We start from the raw sequence: 17,302 nt of genomic DNA, 5'->3' as shown, positions 1-17,302 counted from the left end.
TCAATGACGGCTCCCTGAAGGGGGAGACAGCCACATTATTTGGGATATTTTAGGGGGAATATATACCAGAGCCCAGAGCTGCCATGGGTGGTGGAATTTTAGTGTTACTGTCTTTGTGATAACGAGATGTTAACTCGTTATCTCATCAGAGATTGGTTTTGTCGTGATCTTGGAATAATAAACCCATTATCTTCTCATGCAAACATAATATAGGCTTTGTTCAATAAGTTCAGGTGGTCATGTTGGATTCTAAGAGTATGGAAGCTTTTTTGGAATATTGGACGTACATTCACACACACAGTCTCCCTCACATGAAACGCCTGCACACACACACACACACACACACACACACACACAAAATCCCACATGCACTCACTCGCGCCTCAACAGATTGGCCTGGGGCAACACATTACCGTAAGGTACTCTCACTCTCTGCCTTGCCAAAGTGTATTTACACGGATATGACCTTTAACAGATCAATGTATATGCAAACACACATCCACAAAAGCACTAGCTGTAAGGTAACTGCTAACCTTCTGAAGAGTGTATATCTGTCAATATCTTATGTGTGCCATTCAATTCCATTCCAAATCAATTATTTTGTTGTTAGCCACAATAAAGGTTGATGACCCACTGGCTTTTCCAAGTAGGTCCTCATATGTCAATAGCCAAGATCAATATAGTAGCTTTCGTAATAGGTTATATAATGTATAGTTCATTTATGATATTAATGAGAACTATGTTAGGTAATCTAGGGAAATAGCCAGGTAAGGTTGATATATTTTTGATTTGTAATGGTTCGGTGAAACCAAAAATAAAATAGTTTTTCCAGTTTACTTAATGAGTCATATGCGTCTGTCACTTCCAGTCCTTGTAGGTTCTTGCCATGGGCTGATAGACCAAATGAAATAAGAGCGTAATAATAACAGGATTCTCAGGGTCGATTTAGTTGTGGATGGATTGCTTTTATTCGATAGACATTCTTAATACATTTGTAAAAAAACAAAAATGTGCAGTGAAAAGTTATAGTGGAGCTTTAATGCACTCAAATGAGACACCACTTTATCACAAAGATATATAATAATAATAATAATAATACAGATGATCAAATGCTTGTTTCTCTCTATCTCTTTGCATTGCATGTGTTCATGAAGTCTAATCACCTGTTTACATACAAAGCAAAATCATCAAACACGACAAATTAAACATAATGCATGTTCCATTGGATTGCTCAATAATTGTGTCTTAATAGGAATTTTGCATGGAAGACCGGGGAAGCATAAGTTGATCCACTTTGGTGCGGCTTGCCTTTGCCATTACTATTGTATCCTCTGCATGCCTGTAACTACTACAGCATGATGGGGTTTGTTGATCGCTGACTGTTTAATAGAGAGCGAAAGAGCAAGCGTGATAGAGAACAATTATGAGATCCAATGTTGTGCCTAACTTCAGGATGAAACACAAATGGTTTGGTTTTTGTTAGATAGTCTGACACTAATGGATAACTTAGATAAGTCATTTATTTGCTTGACAATTTGAGACACCTTCAGAGCTCCCCGTGAACAATAATCTTTTCTGTTTTCTTTCAGCTCTACTCACTGCTATTCAAATCATTCATCATGTGTAAAATGCGATGGGTAGCATTCCCATGCCTCAAAACACATACCTCATGGGCAGGGTGCCATCAACATGTGTTATGAGTCCAGGAGCTCAGATTTGGATGTCCTAGGTATGGAACCTTTTATTATGTTGTTTCTTAAATATCCTCCTCATCCTCATCCTCATCCGCTTATCTGGGGTCAGGTCGCGGGGGCAGCAGCTCAAGCAGGGGTCCCAGACTTCCCTTTCCCGGGCCACATTGACCAGCTCTGACGGGGGGATCCCGAGGCGTTCCCAGGCCAGTGTTGAGATATAATCCCTCCACCTAATCCTGGGTCTTCCCCGGGGTCTCCTCCCCACTAGTCGCGCCTGGAACACCTCCCAAGGGAGGCGTCCAGTGGGCATCCTTACCAGATGCCCGAACCACCTCAACTGACTCCTTTCTAAGCAGAGGAGCAGCGACTCTAATCCGAGTTCCTCACTGATGACTGAACTCACTGATGACTGAATTCATCTCGGCCGCTTGCACCCGTGATCTCGTCCTTTCAGTCATCACCCATCCCTCATGACCATAGGTGAGGATAGGAACGAAGATCGATCGGTAGATCGAGAGCTTTGCCTTGCAGCTCAGCTCTCTTTTCGTCACAACGGTGCGGTAAAGCGAACGCAATACCGCCCCCGCTGCTCCGATTCTCCGGCCAATCTCATGCTCCATCGTACCCTCACTCGACAAGACCCCGAGGTACTTGAACTCCTTCACTTGGGCTAAGGACTCATTTCCTATCCGGAGTAGGCAATCCACCAGTTTCCTGCTAAGAGCCTCAGATTTATTGGTGCTGATCCTCATCCCAGCCGCTTCACACTCGGTTGTCAGCCAATCCAGTGAGTGCTGAAGGTCACAGGCCGATGATGCCATCAGGACCACATCATCTACAAAGAGCAGTGTTGAGAACCTCAGATCGCTGAACTGCAACCCCTCCCCACCACGACTACGCCTTGATATCCTGTCCATGAATATCACAAACAGGATTGGTGACAAAGCGCAGCCCTGGCGGAGGCCAACACCCACCAGGAATGGAATTGACAGGCTGGCGAGAACGCGGACACAGCTCTCGCTTTGGGAGTACAGAGATTGGATGGCCCTGAGGAGTGACCCCCTTACCCCATACTCCCGCAGCACCTCCCACAGTTTCTCCCGGGGGACCCGGTCATACGCCTTCTCCAGATCCACAAAACACATGTAAACCGGATGAGCATACTCCCAGACCCCCTCCAGGATCCTTGTGAGAGTGAAGAGCTGGTCCATAGTTCCACGTCCAGGGTGGAAACCGCATTGTTCCTCTTCAATCTGAGGTTCGACAATCGGCCGAACGCTCCTTTCCAGCACCTTGGAGTAGACTTTACCAGGGAGGCTGAGAAGTGTGATACCCCGGTAATTGGCACACACTCTCTGGTCCCCCTTTTTGAACAGGGGAACCATCACCCCGGTTTGCCATTCCTTTGGCACTGTACCAGACTTCCACACAATGTTGAATAGGCGTGTCAATAACCTAAGACCCTGAGGCCACAGCTCACCGCCGCAGCTTTAGCAATGGAGGCTTTGAACACTGCCCACTCCGGCTCAAGGCCCCCAACCTCCACAGGGATGCTAGAAAGGATGAATTGAAGATCTCTAGGATGGGGGCCTCCTCCAGACATTCCCAATTCACCCGCACTACCTGTTTGGGCTTACCAGGTCTGTCCAGAATCTTCCCCCATTCTCTGATCCAACTCACCACCAGATGGTGGTCGGTGGACAGTTCCGCCCCTCTCTTCACCCAAGTGTCCAAAACATATGGCCTCAGATCAACTGATACGATCACAAAATCGATCATCGATATTCGGCCTAGGGAACTCTGGTACCAGGTACACTTATGAGCACCCTTATGTTCAAACATGGTGTTTGTTATGGACAATCCATGACTAGCACAGAAGTCCATTAACAAATGACCACTCGGGTTTAGATCAGGGAGGCCGTTTCTCCCCACACACTCTCCAGGTGTCTCCGTCGTTGTCCACGTGGGCGTTGAAGTCTCCCAGCAGAACTATGGAGTCCCCTACTGGAGCCCCATACAGGACTCCATTCAGGGTCTCCAAGAAGGCAGAGTACTCTGAACTGCTGTTCGGTGCATACGCACAAACAACAGTCTACAACAGTTTTCCCCCCCCACCACCCTTAGGCGTAGGGAGGCGACCCTTTCGTCCACCGGGGTAAACTCCAACACTGCGGCGCTCAGCGGGGATTTATAAGTATCCCCACACCCGCCCGGCGCCTCACACCCTGGGCAACTCCGGAGAAGAATAGAGTCCAACCCCTATCCAGGAGTACGGTACCAGAGCTGAGACTGTGCGTAGAGGTAAGCCCCACCAGATCTAACTGGTAGCGCTCCACCTCCCTCACAAGCTCTGGTTCCTTTCCCCACAGTGAGGTGACGTTCCACGTCCCCAGAGCCAGCTTCTGCCGCTCGAGTCTGGTCCATCGGGACCCCTGACTTTCACTGCCACCCATGTGGCAGCGCACCCGACCCCAGCGGGTCTCCCTGCAGGTAGTGGGCCCACAGGACGAAGAGGGGGGGGGGGTGCCACGTAGCTTGTTCCGGCCGGGCTCCGTGGCAAACCCAGCCACCAGGCACCCGCCAACGAGCCCTCCATCTGGGCCTGGCTCCAGACGGGGGCCCCGGGCTTCCTCCGGGCAGGCTCACTCCTCCTCTATTCCGTTTGTTCATGGGGTCTTTGTGAACCATTCTTAGTCTGGCCCCTCACCTGAGACCACTTTGCCATGGGAGACCCTACCAGGAGCACATGGCTCCAGACAACACAGCCCTCAGGTTCACAGGGACACGCAAACCTCTCCACCACGATAAGGTGACAGTTCCAGGAGATGTTTCTTAAATATAGGCATATGTAATGAGTGTAAACTGTGACCTCCTTCAAAACAGTTCACACTGAAAAATTAATCAATAAAGCTTGACTACCTGTAAATTCAAACTGGTCTTTGTTCAAATTCTTCAAACTGGTATTTCTTCACTTTTTGGTTTATCATTTTTGGTTTCAAGAGGTCTGAACCAAAATTAAAGGCATTTATTGATGTAAACAGAACCCAGTTTTCTGTTATTGACTTAGATCGTACCTTACCTTAAAGGTATAATATGTAACATTTGGACATGGGATTGCACTTTATCCGCTAGATGACTCTTCATCGCTTTATCAAATGAAGAAGAAAAGAAACAGACGTCTTAGCATGGGTGCCGGTGAAGTTCATGGACAAGGTAATGTATGTCATTTCATTGTAATGAAATAGCCGCAGCTAACATCAGTAAAAGTAGCGTTAAGCTACATTGAAAATAAATTGCTAAATTGAGATGAGCTGTAGACGAGTTGCATTCAGAATTGCATTGTGGGCTAAGTTAGCCTAGCCATTATCTGCAGTCAAAACAATCACACTAACAGTCAGCGTGTTCAATGTTGTTATAACTCTATATGGTAGCACATCGTAGTAGGCTTGATCGATATAAAAATGTCACATCAATAATAAAGGTATGTAGCCTTCTATAACAGTTATCACTGTATTGGAAAGCTAAGTTTGAAATGATACACAGCTGGTGCAACAGGCTGACTTGCGCATGTGTATATAATATTATGTAGAATATGTCCTGCAATGGAAGTCATTGCCATATTCATGGTCTTGCCTTACCTTTGTTGTAATTGTAAAAGCACAAAAGCATTGTATTAAACCATCGTATTTATAGTAGCACACAGAGAAGGCAAAGCTTGGTATTTAAAGAATGAAGACAAATATATTGCTAAATGATTTACGCACTTTATGTTAATAAGCACTAACGTTTGCTAAAACACATTACAGGTCTTTGAATGTAGCAACATAAATATTGTCAGCTGATCTTGTCCTCTCTGTATCTCAAGATTTTTGCAAGCGCTTCTGTTGACATGTGAATACTGTATATTGCAGGTAGACTGATAGCTCCTCATGGATGTACCAATGTCAATTGTTGATGATACCTGGAATCCCCCCTATAGCAGCGGGCAAGACCCATCACAGGGAAACATAAGCGCAACGGCCACAGGAAAAAGTACAGGAAGAGCAAGCGGTGCGGCAAGAGGAAGACCAGTGCGTAGAGGAAGAGGTACGGCATCAGCAGGCGGCATGGCAGGAGTTTGCAGGATATGTGATCAATACCCAGACAGCAAATGGCCCGCACACTGGGTTCATGGCAGCACTGTTATAATTACTGTTAGCAACATCACCCCTTTTATCTTCTTTAGAGATATCCTCCTTTTTATAGAAGTGAATGGTTCGTCATTTTTTAAAATATATTATATGGTACAATACTGCCTTCTTTATAAAAAGGCATTGCTTATTTCAAATAGTGTTAAGAGTATGAGTGATTCAATACAGTAGCAATGTTTTTATACACAGTACAATACATTTATTAATATCTAATTAATATCTTTAATTTAAGAAAAAAACAGAAAAAAACATTTATTTTCAAGTAAAATGGTTGCTTTGAGATGAATGCATTTACATTAAATGAAACAAATATATAAAGTGCAGCTTGTTCAGTTGACCGTTGATTTTGGGACACCGGGGTTCGGGGGAACAAGGTTGTAGTTTACATTCAGCACTTGTATCTTGTAGTGTAGAGCTGGCCCTGTGAGGTCAAAGACATAGCATTCAGATAAGTACAAATAACCATAATTCACCATCTCAGAAAAATGTAGACCACAGTCATACCACTATTCAATCAGACAGAACAGTAGCATATCCAAGTTCTGCTATTGGTCTGTTGATAAATGTTTTTAATATATATATATATATATATATATTCACCTTCTGTTTAATGTTACAGGATTTATTGTATAGCCTAGTGTTGATTTTAAACAACCAACACCACATACTTTACCTTTATATAACATCACCTTTCATGTAGGACCTGTGATTCTATTTCTGACATGGAAATGTCTTAAATTCTAGGCTCCAGAAAACAGTATAGAGTTGATATTCTAATAATTCAGTATTCCTTACCTATCTGATGGTAAGTCACTGGATGGTGCTACGGTGGAGGCTGCTGGGGAGAAAGGACTTGAACAGGTTTTCGAGGTCTCTTGCTAGGAGTTGACGTGGATGCTTCTCCTGTCTGATAACTACAATGTAAAAGAAAAAAATATTTAGCATGTGCCATGAACGGATAATATATCGATAGCAAAATTGAAGGCAGGAGATACTCAGGGGATAACAAACGGACAACAGTTCATAACTGTTAGGCCACCGGCAATACACAGTAACCCAGCCAACGGTCATCCACAATGTCCGCTCAGGACGAGTTGCATTTAAAACCTGTTCACTAAGAGTTGACGACGTCACTCTACCCCTACTCCTCGACACGGGTGCCACTGTGTCATTGTTGAACCTAGTGACATGGAAACGCTTCTTCTCGCATAAACCACTGGGACCGCCTTCCACGACATTACGTGGCTATGGAAATGCCGAAATTGACATTGTAGGTTCACTCCAGCTGTCCGTGCACTACGGTGAAAGGGCTCTGCCAACCTTCACATTCCACGTGTCACGCCATGGGGCCAATCTACTTGGTCTCGACCTCTTTCACAACCTAGGATTTACACTGCTGGACACCACAGGCTCAGAGATCCACACCGTCACCACCCCGTGGCAGCAACAGTGGCCTGCATTTTTTGAAGGGCTGGGCTGTGCCACAGCCTTTTCTCACCAGCCCCTTGTGGACCCAAACGTCACGCCAGTGGTCCAACCACTCCGCCATTCCCCGCTGGCATTGCGAGATGACATCACGGCAGAGCTAAAGCGTATGCTTGATGATGACATCATAGAGCAGGTCAACGCTTCACCGTGGATATCCAACTTGGTGGTGATAAAGAAAAAGTCTGGTGGCCTACGCATCTGCGTGGACCTTAGAGCAGTGAACAAGGCCATAATACCAGACCGCTACCCCTTGCTCACCACAGAGGAGCTCACGGCTCAGTTCCACGGGTCGACAGTTTTTTCTAAATTGGATCTTCGCCAAGGATACCTTCAAGTGCTATTACATCCTGATAGCCGGAACTTAACAGCCTTCATTACCCAAGACGGGGTGTTCCACTACAAACGCATGGCTTTTGGGTTAAGTTCAGCCCCAAGTTGCTTTCAAAAAATCATGGCCTCCATCCTAGCTGGGATCCCTGGTGTGGCCATTTACCTTGACGACATTGTTGTCCACGGAATCAATGCCGCTACCCATGATGAGCGTCTCCAGAAAGTGTTCACCGCCTTGGCTGAGAACCACCTTACGCTGAACACTGACAAATGTGTCTTTGCAGCCTCTGTGATCGACTACGTGGGGTTCCGCCTCTCAGCAGGGGGTATAAGCCCACTTCAGTCGAACACGGAGGCTATCCAACGCGTACCTGAGCCAACGTCACCAGCGCAAGTTGCCTCCTTCCTGGGCATGACTGTGTATTATCTCCGGTTCTTACCTTAGTACTCAACTGCTCCACTACGCAAACTACTGAAAACCGATGAGCCCTGGATCTGGACTCCATCATGCTCCGAGGCAGTCCATCGCCTGAAAATGCAGCTCACCTCACCACCAATCCTGGCACACTTCTACCCGGCCAGCCCCACACTTGTGATGTGCGACGCCTCTTCCATAGCAATAGGCGCCGTGATGTCTCAACTGCAGAGTGACGTGGAAAGGCCAATCGCTTTTGCTTCCCGTGCCCTACGGAACAACCGTATTCTGTGGGAGAGCGGGAGGGACTGGCTTGTCTCTGGGCCTGTGAATGCTGGCACATGTACCTGTATGGACGTGAATTCATGTTAAGGACTGATCACCAAGCCCTCACCACCCTCTTGGCCACGTCAGGCACCGGCCACAAACCATTCAGATTGCACCACTGGGCCGACCGCCTACAGCAGTAAAATTTTCGTCCTCAGCTCACACCAGGAAGGGACAACGTAGTGGCCGACCTGCTATCTCGCTCCATCATCGCACCCACACCAGAGTCTACAGCCCCCGTGCATGACGAGGCAGAGCATAACATTATACAGCTTCTCCACATGCCACTGCAGGAAACTGTATCAGGAACGGCTGGCCCAACAACGTGCCGGACAATCTTTCAGCCTACTTCAGGGTCCGCGAACAACTTGCATGCTGGAATGACTCCTGTGTTGCGAGAGGGCTCTGCACTGTGGTCCCAGGTGTCCTTCGGGCGCGTGTCCTTGCTATGGCGCATGAGGGCCACTTGGGCATAGTCAGGCTCAAACAACGATGCTGGGACCTGGTATGGTGGCTGGGGATCGACAGAGACATTGAGACCCTGGTCAGGGACTGCACTGCCTGCCTTCTCAGCGGCAAGACCAGGGCCCCAGGCCCGCCCCCACCCATGCAGCCCCTGGACTGGCCATCCCAACCCTGGGAGCATCTTCAACTCGACATCTGTGGTGAGCTGAAGGGAGTGCCTCACCACCAGAGATTTCTTGTGGTGACCTACGACCTCCACTCCAAGTGGCCAGAGGTGGCAGCACCCGGCACAGTAACGGCTGGGGTACTGTTTAACATCTTAGACTCCCTGTTCACTCGCTGGGGTCTGCCTAAGAAAATCACCACTGACAACGGGCCCCAGATGGTGTCTCACGAACTTCGTTCCTATCTGAAAGAGAAAGGAATTCACCATATTCGCACAGCTTTCTATAACCCATCAACGGGGGGGTCGAACGGCTAAATCAGTCACTAAAGAATGGAATTAGGGCTCACTTGGCTCAAGGGTGCACGTTCAACACCAGTCTTCTCCAGACACTACTGCACTACCGTGCTACCCCCCACGCGACCACTGGGGTCTCTCCGGCCTCCCTCATGCTGGGGCGGGAGCTACAGTTGCCACTGGACAGGCTTTGCCCTGGTCTGGTCCACACTCCAGTGCATCCGGCCCAAGCAAGGGTCAATATACGTCAGGGCCAGATGAAGAACCGGTTTGACCGGAGGCGGCGAGCCAGACCACCAGCCATTGCCGCTCAAGACTGGGTCAGAATTCGACGACCCCATCGCAACAACAAGCTGGTGTCATTCTGGTCGGAACCAATGCAAGTCAGCCAGCAGCTTGGCCCTGCCACGTTTAGGCTCGTAGATGGTACCCACTGGCATGGCAGCCGTCTGCGCAAGGTTTTAGCTCCTCCTGCACCTGGCCTGAGCACAGCTCCTGCGACAGCTTCTTCGGCCCGGCAGTCAGACCTTTCTGCGGCCTGGGATTCACTGCAAAGTGATGCGCCATTGCCTCCTGCCCAGCAAGGGGCCCCGGAGCCCAACCCTGAGACCAGTGCCCCACCTCAGCCCCACCCGGTCCGTACACAGAACCGGCCTGGGCGTCTGCAGGACTTTGAGACTGAGTATCACACTTGAATTCTTGTGAAGGGGGGGAAAATATTATGTTTGACATTGCTGCGACTCTGCATGTTATGTTACGCATGTTTACGACATGCCACGTTCTGATTGGTTCTGCACTCTTGATGTGAGTCGCGCATGCAGAGTTAGTTGGTTGAATAAATGGAGTAGGAAGCTCCGACTAGAGCTCTGTGACATTGCGTCTTTATTCATATATAACAGACATCACATGGTTTTTCCTATCACTATCTTTCTCCTCCTCTGACAAAGCCCTGATTGCAACATGCATATCTGAGTGTCTGGCAGACGCCGGCACTTGGACGACTGCCCATCACCTGAGGCTTAACCTCAACAAGACTGAGCTCCTCCTAATACCAGGGAAAGATTGCACACACATGGACTTACTGGTCACTGTCGAGAACATCACTGTATCTCCTTCTCCAACTGCCAGAATCCTTGGTGTGGTACTGGACAATCAGTTATGCTGCACTGTGGCCCGATCCTGCAGATTTGCACTTTACAACATCCACAGGATCTAGCCCTTCCTCACAAGGGAAGCAGCTCGGCTCCTAGTCCAAGTGCTGGTCATCTCCCGCCTTGACTACTGCAACTCGCTCCTGGACTCCCTGCCTCTGCGATTAAACCTTTGCAGTGTATACAGAACGCGGCAGCACTTTGGATAAAAGCTTCTGCCAAATGCCCTGAATGTAGATGTAGAGGAAAATTATCTCAGAAAATTGCCTCTGACACATGCTTGGAAATGAACAGCATCAGACCACCCTTTGAACCGCTATTGGTTACAAAATCAATTTAATAAATAGACTTAGGTTTGTCTGTGGGTAGTCAATCTTATGTAAAAAGAAATCCAGCACCTACATTTAATTAACTTGCATAGCATTGAGTATATTCTAAAATACCATACTCTCCAATGATATGAAAACGCATCAGCTCTTGTGCATGTGAGACACGAGTTTCTTCATAATTTGATGAAAGGCATTCTGAGAATGTTTCCAAGCTAATCCCACTTGAAAAGATGTGATGATCTGAAAAACCTACAGTGGACGTACCCTGAAATACCTTGCGCCTGGATGCAGCTCAACAACATTGCATGGCAATCCAAACCGTTCATAGAAATATTTATTCTTTTATGTTGAAGATTATTTGTCATTAGATTATTGCACAGGTGATGGTCTCTCCCCCTCATACCCATGTTAGACATAAGAACTGAATTAGCATCACACTAGTGCCACCTTCTGTTAGTTTTTATCCTTATCATTAATTTATCACCACTGACTTCCCTACTGTGTGTGTGTGTGTGAGGGTGTGTGTGCACGAGCGCGAGCGAGTGTGTGTGCGTGTGTATATGCAGGCGTCTTCTATACAAGAAAATATGCAGACACACATACAGCACACAAAGTAAACACACTTGTCACACAAATAAATACACTTGTATCCTTCTCTTGTCACACAAACAAACAAACACACTTCCATCCCTTCCTCTCTCCTCAGCATCCCTCCCTTTGATTATCTACTTCCTCTGTGGCTGCTGTGTCACCTCCCCTCTGTGCGTCTCGCTGTGAGTATAAACACAATCTCCGCTCCTCTCCACAGAACCCTACTCTCCCCAGATGTGAGCGTAATGGCTTTCAACATGCCTACAGCAAGAAAGATGGTCTTTGTTTAATGGGCCTTGTTTGGAGTGAATAAAACAATACAATGCAATAGTGTTTTTTTAAAGGGCAGCAAATAAAAAAGAGAGTACGAAAAAGAAGAATAAAAAGACAAGTCCCGCAGGGCCTGGGGGTTGTGTGGAATCGTTAGGTATAAATTATACATTTGCCGTGGTTACGTTATGAGTCATTCCTACCGAGAAAGCGGCAGACCCCCACACGCACGTAAACAAAGACAGATCTGAATACCGGGGTATTCAATGGCTTTGTTGGGGGAACAAAAGGTCGGGGGTCGCATACGCCATCCTCCCACTTCCTTGTGTGATCGTGAAGTTGTGAAGACTGTGCCAAGGGAGGGGGAGAGGGACGGCTCGCTTCATCATCGGTAATTCTTTTATCTTTAATCTGGTTATTTGAGGTTGAGCGAGGAAGTGTTAAACAGGCATGGGGAGGACGGGGCGGATTGAGGAGAGAGAAAAAGAGAGAGAGAGAGGCTTGCTTAGCAGAGGGAGAAGAGCTGGGTTTGCTGCAGACGTGGAATGCCTTTGGACTCGAGGTAATTATTTCCTGGCTGGAGAAATGGAACGAGCGTGAGCCCCATTATGAACAGACTTTTTTATTATTGAGAGGGAGCTGGCGTAACACACACACACACACACACATACACACACATAGGCTAAACACACATGGTGTTTAGCCAAAGATATTGTGAATCAGAATGCAGTTTGGTGTTTGGAATGGTGTTGTTCACCGCCGGCTGTCAGGTGAGAAGAGTTGACAATGCGGCTCCATTAATGACACCCGTGTGACTTGTGACCTTTCACAGATATCTCAGTCAAGGTGAAAGGGTACACACAAAAAGCCATCCATTTGCGTAGACAGGTGTCACTGTGTAATACGTAGGGCTGGATCAAAAATAAATCAAATTTACGAACCAATGCTATTTTGAATTGCAACGGTTCAATATACATTTTTAAACCTGAGATTGATCTTTCATGCCTTTATTCAGTGTGCAGGAAAATTTTCACTAAATGTTATTCCTAGCGTGTAAGGCATTGGGCTGAGTTTGTTTGTTTACCTGCAAGTGTCAGCACTTGAAGCAGTTTTCTGATTGGGTACCGAACCTCAAGTACTTTTTTGGTACCAACTGAAACACACAAGTGCTACAAAGATCTGAAACATGCGTTAGGAATTTATATTAAGTTCAATGGTTGCAATCAACATGTACAGTATATATGGGTCACACTATGGAGGACAAAACTAAAAATCCATAGTAAAAGCAGGATGTTTTTTAAATGTCAATGATTGGAAATGTATCTCTCTGTTAAGCTACATACCAGTTTAGGTTTAGGACTAATACCCAGTCATACTTATTTTGCTGTGTGTTCATTGGTATGTTTGTGTGTATATAGTTAAGATCTGTGAAGTCGAGTAAAATATGAATGCCAGGGTATAGGTGAACTCGTTGCTGGTGTCTGCATTAATGAACGCCAAGCAAACATGTCAGAGGACGAGAGATGGGGAGTAACAATAGAAACTATTGGTTATGTTACTGATCATTTGAGTCTATTCTCATCTCCACATTTGCTTTGATGAAGTATGATTGTACCCAATGTAAAAAGGATAATTCATGAATGATAATGCACCAGTCTGTTTCCTTTTTGTATGAGTTTTTGTTTCATATTTTTCCCTTTTCAGTGCCATTATATTGGGTAACATTTAGTTCATCTGAGATAATTTTAATAACATCAAACACTAAAACAATAATCATTACAAGGATCAAGGATACATAAACACTTTCATCAACAGTAAAAAAAAAAAAAAAAAAAAAAAGGGAAAGATATCTGTGATTGCTTTTCCATTTGGAAGAAATGCAATAAAAATTCAGTGAAACAAAATAGTATTCCAAATTAGCAATTTGACTGCATACATTTGGAGCTAATTGGTCTAAAATGTCAAAGTAGTTCCTCGTTTTCATACTCCATATTCTATTATAAACATCTGAACTGAATGTAATAAGCTGTTGTAAAGTGTTTTATTTAATGTGTTTTATAAATGTAAAGTGTTTTATTTAATGACCCAAGTCAAGTACTTAATAGAAAGCAAGGGATTCTTTATTTGTTACACAATGCATAATAATAATAATAATTAATACTTTGTTTGTTCTGTTTGGCATGCTTTCACTTGAGTCAACTACAGCCTAAAACCGGCCATACTATTTAAGAAACCATCTTAACATATTGACCTATTATATTAAATTATACATTGAACACTCTTCCAGATGGTATGTCTGACTACGAAAAATGCAGAAACTGCTTCAAAGTCTTTGAAAAGTACCAGGAAATGTGTCTTGCCATGAATAACAACTATATAAATACTTACATTGGTAAGAAGCAACAGTTTTTGTATCATGTATTTAGAGATAAACCAGCGGCGATTTTGGCATTAAAACAGTGATATGCACAAACACAAACAAACTTTAAAGTCATGATGTATGCAATAGAGAAGTAGAAAAAGATGCAATGAGACATGCACGTCTTCTATTAGTTCTCCCCCATCTGTCTTCTCCCACAGTTTTCTCATGCACATGTGCTTGCTTGCCTGTCCCCCCAGCGACACCCCCCCCCCCCACATCCACAAACACATACAGCTACACACAAAAACATACACACCCACACACACACCCCGAACCCCTTCAGCTTCAAAGCTGAGCTGGCGCGATGTGGCAAACAGGCGTAAATATGCGGATGCATCTGAGAGTGTCGTCCCCACTAGATGACATCTCTCTGCTGCTCCTGGGTCAAAGGTCTAATGGTCTGCCTGCCTGTGCATGTGCGTGTGCGTGTGTGTGTGTGGGGTGTGGGGCAAATTGTGTTGACAATGCATGTGGATTCTAAATGGAGAGAGACATGGGAAGGCAGAGTCTAATGAAAACAGGTTGAATAATACTGCAATACATTTTTCTATTTCATGTGTACGTGATCAATGATGTGGATTGTGTTTGTGTGTATGTGTGTGTGGGGGGGGAGGGTGTGTATCCAGGACAATTATGTTTACAATGAATGTGAATGCGCATGATGTTGTGCTATGTTGTTTTGCATGTTTTTGCCTGAAATTGCTCTGGGATTGCTTGTGTGTGCATGTGCGTGCGCAAATAGGTAGAGGATAAACACACCGTACAATATTATGCTTTTGCGTACACAAAGCTGCAGTAGAATGACAGGAGAATGAACGAGCCACTGAAGACCGAAGCTTAAGTCATTGCAGGAATGATTGTAGCTATAGACAGTTTGCTACTCCCCTCCCTCCTGCAATATCTCTGTTCCATATGCATATTCAATACGTTTATTTATGTTAATTCCTTAGGCATACGCTTTAGTCCAAACCGACAGACAATGTCTCCAGATATTTCCTCAAGGAGTAGGTGAGGGGTGAGGTATGGCGACAAGTCGGCAGATTGGGAATAGAACCCATAACATTTTGACTGAGTTGTATCAGGTTGCGTGTCGTCTACTGCATGTAATAATAATAATAATAATAATAATACATACATAGGTTTTATATAGCGCTTTTCTAGGTACCCAAAGACACTTTACAAAAACACAAAACAAAAAGGATACAAATGGACAATACATACAGTACATACATGCATACAGACACATACAGATACTCAAAAAACAACAATACAGAGAGAGTATATAGGAAAATAAGAAAGAGAGAGGGTGGAAAATGATTCGTCAGGTGTTGTAAGTGATGTTGAAGAGATGGGTTTTGAGATGACTTTTGAGAGACGGCAGTGAATCAGAGCTACGGATGGCCAGGGGGATGGAGTTCCAGAGGGTAGGGGCGGCAATGGCAAAGGCTCTGTCCCCTATGGTGCGGTATTTGGTCCTGGTGATGGGGGTGAGGGTATTGGCATCAGTGGAGCGTGTTCGGTGGGGGTGAATGGGGCGATGGAGGAGATCTGTCAGGTATGAAGGGGCAAGGTTGTTTAGGGCTTTGTAGGTGGTGAGGAGGATCTTGAAATGTATGCGTTGTTTTACGGGAAGCCAGTGAAGTTGACGGAGGATGGGCGTGATGTGTTCTCTGGAGGGGGTGTGGGTGAGCAGTCAGGCAGCGGAGTTTTGAACATATTGCAGTTTTTGAAGAACAGTGGAGGGGAGACCATCCAGGATGCTATTGCAGTAGTCGAGTCTGGAGGTGATGAAGGCATGAATTAGTGTTTCAGCGGCTGGGAAGGAGAGAGTGGGTCGAAGGCATGCTATGTTCAGGAGGTGGAAGAAGGATGTTTTGGTGACGTGGTTTATGTGTGACTTGAAGGAGAGTGTGGTGTCCATGTAGATGCCAAGGTTTCTGACCAGGGGGGAGGGAGTGACAGTGACCATCGATGCAGAGTGAGAAGTTCTGGAAGGTGGGGAGGGTGGATTTTGGGCCAAAGATTATAATTTCAGTTTTATTGCTGTTGAGTTTGAGGAAGTTAGGTTCATCCAGGTTTTTATGTCGGTGAGGCAGTTGGTGAGGGTGGAGAGAATAGCTGGAGTGATGGTTTTGGTGGTGATGTAGAGTTGAGTGTCATCGGCATAGCAGTGAAAGTGAAGTCCATGGCGGCGGATGATGTGACCAAGTGGGAGCATGTAGAGGATGAAGAGGATGGGGCCAAGCACTGAGCCTTGGGGGACTCCGTGTGAGACAGGGGTGGTGTGGGATTTGTGATTGTTTATTGTGATATAGTGAAATCTTTCAGACAGGTATGAGTTGAACCAGGAGAGGGCGGAGTCGGTGATGCCTATGGATTTCAGGCAGCTGAGGAGGATGGACTGGTTGATGGTGTCAAAGGCAGCACTGAGGTCCAGGAGGAGAAGAATGGTGAGGGAGCCGGAATCAGAGGAGAGTAGGAGGTCGTTTGTGACTTTGATTAGAGCTGTTTCAGTGCTGTGGTGGGTTCGAAAGCTTGAAATGTTCGAAATGTTTCATATAGGTTATTGGAGAGGAGGTAAGTCTTGAGTTGAGTTGATTATGTTGTTCACTTATGTTGAGCAAGTGAATGCTGATATTGGAATGGAATTGGATGGAAGACAATAGACAATGCAGCATTGAATAATGGGGACTACAATAAGTAAGAGGCTATTGAAAATGATAGATATGTGTGGGTTACAAAGTATGAAAGAATTGACCTAAGTAGAGTTGAAAGGAATTCTCCTTCTCGGTGGACGGATTGACTAAAGGTTTATAGATAAGGTAAAGGTATGCTGTAAACATGAGTAACTGAGAAAGGATCAACACAAAGTGGCTGAAAAGTCTACATTTCATTTGTGGAAAAAAGATGTGTTGTGGAGAGTGATACAGGAAGCAAGAGTCCAATCAAAACAAGTTGAGTAATATTGCAATGCATTTTTATATTTGATGTTAGTTGATCGATGATTTTGGATTTCTGGAACTGCCCAGTATAGCACAGATGACCTTAACTGATGTGGAAATCATCCACAACATTCTCTCTATGTCTCACATGAGCCCTCCCTCACATTTAGAAGAGGGAACTGAAAAATAAGGCTTAAGAAGAATACAGATGGCTGACTTACATCTGAA

Source organism: Micromesistius poutassou (genome assembly GCF_964030765.1).
Source record: "Micromesistius poutassou genome assembly, chromosome: 4".
NCBI classification, from domain to species: Eukaryota; Metazoa; Chordata; class Actinopteri; order Gadiformes; family Gadidae; genus Micromesistius; species Micromesistius poutassou.
Note: the sequence above shows the minus strand (reverse complement) of the source record.